Source organism: Pyrgilauda ruficollis, unplaced genomic scaffold (genome assembly GCF_017590135.1).
Source record: "Pyrgilauda ruficollis isolate IOZ18807 unplaced genomic scaffold, ASM1759013v1 scaffold73, whole genome shotgun sequence".
Lineage (NCBI taxonomy): Eukaryota > Metazoa > Chordata > Aves > Passeriformes > Passeridae > Pyrgilauda > Pyrgilauda ruficollis.
In genome coordinates, this window is record NW_024529155.1 from 2,795,589 (window position 1) to 2,804,728 (window position 9,140).

At 45.1% G+C, this 9,140-nt stretch overlaps 1 long non-coding RNA gene across 1 annotated transcript; it reads right to left on the reverse strand.

Annotated features, from left to right (window-relative positions):
- Positions 1-491: 491 nt before the first annotated feature.
- Positions 492-3,238, reverse strand: LOC121363557. Its single transcript, XR_005956727.1, has 3 exons — positions 3,047-3,238; positions 2,350-2,378; positions 492-2,189 (listed from the first exon to the last, which is right to left on the reverse strand). It is a non-coding gene; the product is annotated as an uncharacterized LOC121363557 (long non-coding RNA).
- Positions 3,239-9,140: the final 5,902 nt, after the last annotated feature.

Below are 9,140 nucleotides of genomic sequence, written 5' to 3' on the forward strand. Positions count from 1 at the left end.
GCACGGGGCTGGGTTGGGTCCCAGAGCACCATCTGGCACTGTCTCCCCTGATGGGAAATGGGGCATGACCAGAGTCCCTGTCCTTTTGCGTGGATTTATGGAATCTCCTCCACAACCCACTCGTGTGGCCTGAGAGAGATGTGCACAAAGGTCCCATCAGGGATGTGGGGGCCCTGTAAAGCAGAGGGTCTCAGGCTGCGGGGGGAAGGACACAGCTGGAGACCAACGGGGACAAGGCAGGCCCATGTCAGGCACTTGATCTGTGCAAAAAGAGCATCAAGATGTCACCAGCCCTTAGGGTGAAAATGTTTATTTCCATTCAAGAAAAAATTCAGTGCATTTCAGATGAAAAGATGCAGTGAAATTTCCCTTTTCTTAAAACTCAGGTTATTTAAAGAAGAATTAAAATTAATCATCAACCTGATGTCTGGCTGAGAGGCAAGGGCAGCACCAGGGGTGAGCAGCAGTGAATCACCCCCTGCTTCCACCTCTGCAGGCACCACCTCAAGGTTTCTTAGCAGAAAAAAAAATGTCAAGGAAGTTTTTGAGAATTGTAAATCAAGCACAGCAGGGATAAATTACTTTATGGTGCAGCTACATTAAGCTACAGCTCTCCCTTCTACAAATACACCTTTTGCTGACATATTGCAATAGCAGACTTTAAAGGCAGCCAAGCAGTGCAGTACATTTCTTCACTCAGATTAAAAGCATTGTTTAAATTCTTGTGGCTAGACAATTTGTCTTGTCCTTTTTTTTTTTTTTTTTAAAGAAGCCATTATTAAAGAGCAAAGCAGCACAAAGAGACTGGGATGTAGGACTGAGGGACTGCAGGGAATTTTTAGCTCGCCTGCTGCAAATCAAGATCAGCCTTTTTACCTTTCCACAATCTTCCTCCCTTTGTTATTTGTGGTTTCCACAAAATCTTATTCAAAGATTCTCTCAGATGCTAGAATTAGATAATGTCTCTGGAAAAGGGTGTCACAGTCTGGATAAACATAGCCATGAATAAAATATTTTATGTAATGACACCTTTCATCCAGCAAGGCTCCAGGGGGGAAAATAGCTATAAAAGCACATATTTATTATTTAAGAAATAATAAGATGTTTTATATGATTATATAAACACATGGAGATAGCAGGTGTATCTGCATCTCAGACTCAAGCACTTTTTGGCCTGATACAAAGCCATCCTGATCCAGGGGTGAACAGGAGCAGCAGGTGGGTGGCACATAATGCTTGTGATGCCTTTTATATAACAAGACAAAGCTTTTCCTGAGAGAGGAGCCTTGCAGAGGATGTGCTACAACCTCCCCCAGGACTGCCAAGGACATCCATGATGGGATTTTTGTGGCGTCCAGTGGCATTTTCTGCATCCCAGCCCAAACACATCGTGCCAGGCTCAGCAGAGGTGACTGCAGAGAACACCTGTGATGTTTTAGGGCCTGTGATTTTCCAGTCTTACTCTGTGCTATCTGTCAGGGAAAGGACTGGTTAAAATGACAGGGCTGAAGGAAGAACAAAATGGGGATGTTCACATATGTTGTCCAGTCTGGAGAAGAATAGAGCTGCTGCCCATCACCAAAAGCCTGGTTATGTCAACCTTAACAACACATCTCCCATGACTGTGAACCTCAGGCAAGGCACCAGGGGGTGGGTGAAATTCAATGGACAGCACATGTTTGGGTAAAACAATACCTGAATAAAAAAAGGAAGAAGCCATGGGAGCATCAGTGAATGCAGCAGTGGAGACTTTGCCATGAAACCCTGAACTCCACGTGTTCACCCACCCAGGCACTTTGATTTTCTTGTTCATAGATGGTTTACTCTTTCCATGTAAGCAACCTTTTTCCTGTAATTTGACATGGGAAGAAGCTACCATTTGCATTGCTGAGCTGTTAACCTCCTTTCACCTGCAGTCTGTTTTAAGAAGGAGTTCCACACAAAGTACTCAATTTTATATATAGATATATACAAACCCTCTGGCACCTAATAGGTCAGAACAAGCAGATAGGTCCATGCAGCCACAGAACTCATTTAATAGCATCAGTTGTATAAAATGCAGATCTTACTCTTGCCATTTTTCAGCCCCCACAGGTCCCAGCAATGTTCCTGTGCTCAGCAGGGTTTTGGGATCCAGCTGCAGCTTTGCAATTTCAGGTGCCACAATTTGCTTCAGCCCACTTTCAGCTCTATTCAAAAAAAAACCCCATCAAACAAAACTTATTCTCTTAGGGAACAATAATGAGATAATTTGATAGTTTTGTGAAGGTGACTGTCTGATCAGTGTCTAAAAGTGAGGAAATGACAAAGCACAGCAAGTTGCTGTTCTCACAGAGCGAACCTTTGTACCTTTGCAGGAAGCATGTTGGTTCATTTTTCTGAAAAAAAAAAAAAAAAAAGAGGGGAAAAAAGTCAGTTCTCAGGGTTTCACGCTAAGTGCAAATGAGCAGACTGCTCTGCCTTGTGTATTTGTACATTAATCTAGCCCAGTGGGGGAAAAAAAAATTAAAAAAAATTTAAAAAAAAAAAGTTATTGAAGGCATTGGGGGGAAAAAAAAAATCGGTGCGTGGAAAGGAGCTTAATACATTCACAGAGTTATTCAGCTCTAACAAAGAGCAGCAACCCCAGATGACCTCCTGGCTCCTGTCTCCACCCAAGTTCCTGGCCCCTGCTCAGCGTCCTGGCAGGAGTTGCAGACATCCGCCGCGCGGTGCCAAGAGGCTGTTTTGTCTGTAGATATGTGATAGAGATTAGCCGCTGCTGGGGGAGCTGCTGCTGCACACACCGGCACCTCCGCACCGGGACCCGGCATCCCAGCGCCCTCCGAGAGCTTCTGCTCCCACCCCCGGAACCCGCTCGGAGCCTGCGGGAGAGAGGAGAATTCCCAGAGAATTCCCAGCAGGCTCGGGGGGCTCTGCGCTGCCCTCCCCGGCAAGGATGGGATGGATGGATGGATGGATGGATAGATGGATGGATGGATGGATGGATGGATGGATGGATGGATGGATGGATGGATGGATGGATGGAGTGGCTGTGCCATCAGACCTGTGCGATGTTCCCGGACAGGGATCACGGATCCGCCCCGATGGCGCTCGAGTGGAAGCGGACTCACCCCGCGCACACGGCTCCTTAACATCTCCCGCCTTCCAGAGCTGTGCCCGGAATGGAAACGCCTTTTGTTTTCCCGTAGCAGACTTTAAAAGAAAAATCTCGGTTTGACTTTAAATACTTTTTACCCTCCCCCTCCCTTTTTCCACCAGAGACAGGAAACAGTTCTTTCATGCGTTCAGAAATGCAAATTATGATTGGCAGAACATTACAGTGCAGAAAAAGAGCTTTTGAAAGAGGTCGTGGAGGAGCGATCAAGGCAGATAAAAGGTTAGGCCCTGCACCAGGCGAGCCAGTCTCCCTGAGTCACACACCCCCTACTCGGGATCTTGTGCTTTTATCAAAGGACCGGGCAGACCTGCAATTTCACTAACATGCAAAGTGGGAAGGGAAAAATACTGGGCTCTCCCTTCTCCTTCTCCTTTTCATTCTCCTTCTCCTTCTCTTCTCCTCCTTATCCTTTCCTTCTCTTTCTCCTTCTCCTTCTCCTTCTTCGCCTTCTTCTTCTCCACCTTCACCTCCTTGTTCTCCTTTATTCTTCTCCTCCTTCTTTTTGCTTTTTCTTCTCCTTCTCCTCTTTCCCCCTTCTGTCTTCCTCCTTCTCCTACCCTTTCTCTATTTCCCCTTCTCCTTCTTCACTCCTCCTTCCCTTTCCCCTTCTCCTTCTCTGCCTCCTCCTCCTCCTCGTCCCCTGCTGAGGATCTGAAGAGCCAGAAGACTCTTTGAAGAATTCATCTTTTTGCCTCTCCCAAAAGTCTCCGCTACTGATAACTAGATACCATCCTGGCATGAGAAGGAGCTCTCTCTGGAGTGCACCAAAGCTGCTTGGCAGAAACCTTGTTGTCATCATTTATGTTTTGTTCCTAAGAGCACTATAAATAATAAACAGACAATATCTTATGAGAAGAGGATAAAAATTAATAAAACACATTCATCATTGGCTACTACTTTGTAAATGGAAGTGACAGGTTCCAAACTCTCTTCTTCAGCCTAAAAGCATGGGTACCTCAAGGTCTGGCTTAAGAATGGGGGAAGCCAAGATGCAGCCAGTGGGCAGAGCTTCTCTCCCTGCCCCCAGGCTCCTTGTTCTCCTCTGGAACAGGTTGGGATTCACCTGGCAGAGCAGTTTCATGTGGGAGGATGCTGTGTGTATAGGCTCCCTCTAGGAATAATTAACCAAGATCAAGACTCCTGGATCCTTGGAGGGGAAACCTTCAAGGAAAGCACAAGCACTACCAGAGTGGCTCTGGTAACTCTGTGGGAAACCATCCCTGAGCCAGAGATGAACCAAGCCCTTTCCCTGGCAGAAAGGACCTTCATGGATTTACCCTCACTCTGCACAACATGTGAGAACACACAACTCCATTTCTTCCCGCAGCCAGTCAGCACATGGGAGTACAAACTGCCCACCTCACTCTGACCGCTTGAGAGGAACTTCTAACCTTTGCCCAGTGGCTCAGAAAAGACAGAAAATGGAGATTCCAACAAGCACATGCAAGTGCAGTTTCCCCAGAAACTGGGTTTTGACACTGATCCTTTGGTGAGATGCAGCCCTGCCTGCTCAGCCCTCCCTGCTGAGCTGCTGTTTGGGGCAGGAACCACCTCGTGCGTCTCATTGTACACCAGGACAGCAAGCACAGCCCCTGTGCTCTTGCCCAAGAGAGAGCAGCATTTTGTGCTTGTTTTGGAGAAATGATCTGATGCAGTTTGTAAAATGCCTCTGAAAACCTTGAGGAGGAGGATGTCAACAAATTATTTCTATCCCACAGTAGTAATTCCTCTCCTCATTTCTTCTCCAGCGTCCTTTACAATTGAAAATCCTTCTTCCCGTCTTCTTCTGAATGGGATTGCCTGATTTTTTTCCAGCTAATAATGAAAATAACAAATGCATTCTGGAGACTTGAAGAGAGCAGTGCTTGAGAGCACTGATATGCTGTGAAGATGAGAGGGTGAGGGAAGAGACCTTTGGCTGTGATGAGACCCAGATGTCCCATTCTGGCTGTGTCCAGCAAAGTTACTGTCAAGTCTTTCTTTAAATTGGGTCCCACTGCACAAACATATTTATTAGCATAACAAAGTAGCAATGGCCAAGGAAAGGAAAAAATGACTTGCCTAATGGAAATGAATTGTGCAGCATAACCTGGTGGTACATGGGACTCTATCATGGTATTTAATGTCTCTCCCCATGCTGAAAGAAAAGAGTCTTGACACAGGCGCCTGTAGGTCTGTAGAGCCATTGGTAGACAGCAAGGGCATACCATTTAATGGCAGGACATCATTAAATATGCCTTTATTTTTATTACTTTGTAATATTGTTATGCAGCTGAAATAAATCACAAGTTGTTTTTAGTGGGATTCCGTGACAAGCCACAAAAGCAGTGAGCTGGGGGGTTCCTTCTCAGTCTCCCTGTAAGCAACTTTCTGTACTCTCTGAAAAGAGCAAAACCTTCACACCATGACCTTTTCCTCTTTCAATATTTATTAAATGTATTATTAAATAAGTACAACTTGACCTCACAGCATCTAGTTCTAGGCTTCCGCTGCCCCAAGTCTGGAGGCAAACACAAGCGGCAGAGCCCCCAGACCAAACTGGAGGAACAGGACAGGTCTGGTGGAGGCCAAAGGTGTTTTAACCACCCTGCCTCATTCCTGAGTGGTTCCCACATCCCCTCCCAAACCAGGAAGGTGCAAAGGTGCTGCATGCTCACCTAATTAGTGAACATCAGTGAACTCGAGAGGGAGTTTGGCTCATGCTGCCACAAGCAGATGGGTAAAACATGAAGTCTTCAGGCATGCAGCAGAGAAGTGGAAAAGGAGATGCAAAAACCTGTGCTTGGACCTTCACCAAGCTGTCTGCCTGCCCCAAGAACCCACTCCTCACTCCCATACACCATCAAGGATGCAGCACAGTGTTTAGTTTTAAAAAGGAGGGACACCCTCTCTCACGCAATCACACATTTTCTCAGCTCTTGTGTAAGTAAAGAGTTTGTGGTGCAAAACATTTCACAGAAAACCTAAATATGCCAGCAGGACATTGTTAGCCAACATGTGATGATTTTAGCTTAACACATTTTGGTTTTCCTCTGCTCCCAGTCCCCTCTGAAATCTGTGCTATGTGTGCAAGCCCTCCCTCCCTTGGACTCTTCTTCCTTTCTTTTTTTTTTTCATTTGCACATGGTCAGACTGTTTCAAGGGAAGGGAGAATTACAGATCCTGATTTAGAGAGTTCTGCTGAGCTACTGGCATTATTTGTGTAAAACATTAGTTCCTTCTCATCACCTTTAAGATGCCTTTTTTTTTTTTTTTAGGTAAATATTAACTGAAGGTTTATCATTAACCACCTTTAGTTTTTTGTAAGAGTTTATATTATTCACATGAACAGTGTGCATTGTAAGATTCCTTTTTTCACTGTTTAGATACAATTTACTCACAGTTTCAGTTTTGTCTAATCTGAAGCCAAACTGATTTCAGTCTTCAGATAAGCTCCACCTCAAAAGGGAACCTCAAAAGGCTTCAGTTTGTCCAGTTAAGATACAAGTATCACCTGTTTGGATACTGAAATGTGTTCACATCAAAGAGATGAATTATTGTTCTTCAAGGTCAAGAAGAAACATTAACAGTAGGATGTTGAATATGAGGAGATCATTCAATTTAGAAAAAAAAAAAAAATCTTTATAGCCTGTTCTTTCCTGCAGTAAAGCTGTGTCTTAGTCAAGCCTATTCTTGCTGTGGCAAGGAGCAGCGCAGGTGGGTGCAAAAGTAGATCTGGTGAGCAAGTGTCAGAATGGAGAAAAATGAATGCTCTTGCAAAATTTCAGCCCATACTTTGATACTCCTGTGAAAAGCCCTTCTGTTTGCAACCAAAACCAAACTGGAAGAGCTCTGTTAGCTTGTACTCCGAGGCTGAGCACTCAGTCTCTGGGTTTCTATAGAAGTGACATCCCTGATGACCTCCCTGTGTCTCTCTGCCCACAGCACATAGCTCAGGGTCACCAGGCAGGTGGGAGCAGCAGCACCAGCCACAGAACAGAACCTGCACAGAGGATTTTCTCTCTAAATGAAAAGGGGTTGTGGAAGGGACATGTCTGAGCCATGTGTCAGAAGGAGGCAGCAAACCTTCCCCAGGCCCAGCTGCTGAGGGGCTCTGCTGCCAACCTCCCAAATCCCTTTATCTCAGGGTGCTCCAGAGTGTCACTCCAGGATGAGGATTCCTTCCACAGCCACAGCCAGGAGGAAGCCATGGAGGGGAGGGAGGAGAGCTGGGGTAGGGAAGCAGCCACCCCATCAGCTCCCTGCCACCAGCTGATGAGAGAGCCTTCCAAAGGACAGGTCTCTGGGAAGAAATATCCAGAACTGACTGCTTCTCAATTAGTCCCTGACATCCTTTAGGACAAGTTCCTTCTGTATTTCTTGCTACCATACAACTCCTGTTTCTGAGCTGGAGGAATGTCTCCTTACCCCTTCTTTAAACCCCCCTGCTATGCACACACAGAGAAAAACACAAACACCCAGAGAAAAACTTCTTATTTGCATTTGGGATGTGGATTGCAGAGGGATTCTGTTCAAAAACCTAGAGGGACCTGTGCTCCCAGTCTCACTGTCTCTTCAGAGCACTAACTCCTCCCTCCTTCTTTTGCTATGTTTGCCAGTGGAAAAAATTAGCAAACTCTATTTACAAATATTTTTGCCTCTTGGCCCTCTGCCTAATGCTGTACTATTAAGGCTGTCGTTGTTCCACTAAACAATTGCAAATGTTTTTGCATGCATGCATTGGCTTGCTTTTGAGTTCAGAGACTTTTATTCCACCAACTGCCACAAAAATTGTCTTGGAGAACCTTTTCCTTAACTTAATCCTGAGCCCAGAAACAAGTAATCTCCATTTCTGCCTTCCCAAAGTTCTCTGAGCAGGTTAGTGCCTAAGCTGAGCTACGAGCAAGGAACAAAATGCTTCTCCTCCACTTTTCCCTGAGACTCCTGACCTAGTAGCCATTCTCAGGGTATATTTTCAGGATTCTTCCCCCCTCCAAAAAGCCATGGTAGCCAACACTTTATTTTAAAGCACAGAATGAAATAGTAGTCCATGTTCACTTTCTTTTTTCTTTACCACCGGCCCATCCCCAAAATTTCACAGATGCTCATTCACTCTTTTTAACCTCTGTGCAATAAATTCATGCTTCTGTTTATGGTGTCTGGTCCCAAATGTGAGGGTGATACAGTTTACCAGCATTTCAACAGCAGCTGAAGCAGCCAGTGATAAATGGATGTTGAAGAGCAGTCAAAGAAAGCAAGTTTCATATCTGTAATTGCAAATGGTAGCATGGGAAATGTGATTTTGAAACAACAGAAGAAAGATTTATGTCTCTAATGAAAACAGCTCCAATGTCAGACTCAGCACAACTTCCCAGACAAGATAAAAACACAAGAATTATCTCCAGAAATTACTGAGTGAAAAATTCTGATTAACAAATGCAGTTGAGAAAATTGCTCGGGCAGTTTGCAAATAGGAAATAAAGGAGGACATAACAGATTTATTAATCACTATGATTTATGCACCTAGCTTTGCTAGCAGTGCAAAACAGTAAATTACAGCACAGTCAAGCATTCTTCCTTATGGTTTAGTCAGCAGACTTCCATCCTGGTCTGAGGCACTGCTGGTTTTGGACCAGTCCTGCCAAGCTCGACAGCGTTTCTAGGATCATGAAGTGCCAACACTCAGGATCTATAGAGTCTTCAGGAGGAGCATTTCAGCCACAGATTTTTGTCTTTGCAGCTGAAAAGTGAAGGTCTGGGAGACATAACTGCAAGCACATAAATCTTGTCTGCATAGCCTCACCTAGACAGTGACCAGCAGGACATCAAAGCTTCTTCAGTCCAGTTGTAAATCATCTGGTGGTAAATTGCAGCATGAACAGTTATTCCAGACTCTCCCTGTGCTGGGCATGTCCTAAGTGCCCATTTACAGAATGCCCCTGCTGGAACAGGCTGTGAAAGTTTGGAGACAGAGCCACAAGGACTATTGAATATCTTGGCC